This window comes from Astyanax mexicanus, chromosome 4, assembly GCF_023375975.1.
Source record: "Astyanax mexicanus isolate ESR-SI-001 chromosome 4, AstMex3_surface, whole genome shotgun sequence".
In the NCBI taxonomy this organism is placed as follows: domain Eukaryota; kingdom Metazoa; phylum Chordata; class Actinopteri; order Characiformes; family Acestrorhamphidae; genus Astyanax; species Astyanax mexicanus.
In genome coordinates this window covers 24,535,001-24,535,352 of record NC_064411.1, presented here as the reverse complement: position 1 = coordinate 24,535,352, position 352 = coordinate 24,535,001, and positions in this window count along the sequence as shown.

The window sequence follows — 352 nt, the reverse complement described above, 5'->3', positions numbered from 1 at the left end:
CAGTTTTAAGGTCTTGGTCTCTAGTACTGAGGTGTGAAAGATCTGATGCTCAGGTGTGTGTCCCTATTGAAGAAGAGCCTTTATTTTATAACCCTTTGATTTCAGTTGCAGAGCTGAGTTTTAGAAGCATTCGTTTGCGGTTTTTACAGGCTCAAATTACAAAGTTGGGTGATCTACGGGCTGGTGGGTGCTGGAAATCAGGTGCTGTGTTGAGCACAGAAACAGGAATCCAGTCTGTTCGGCTGCTGCAGAGGATCCTGGGAAAAGTGATCTGTACATTGCCTTTGTCTTTTAAAAGGGCTCTAAGAGGTGAAATAGAGGAGGACCAAGGGCCTTTTCCATCCCTGTCTGT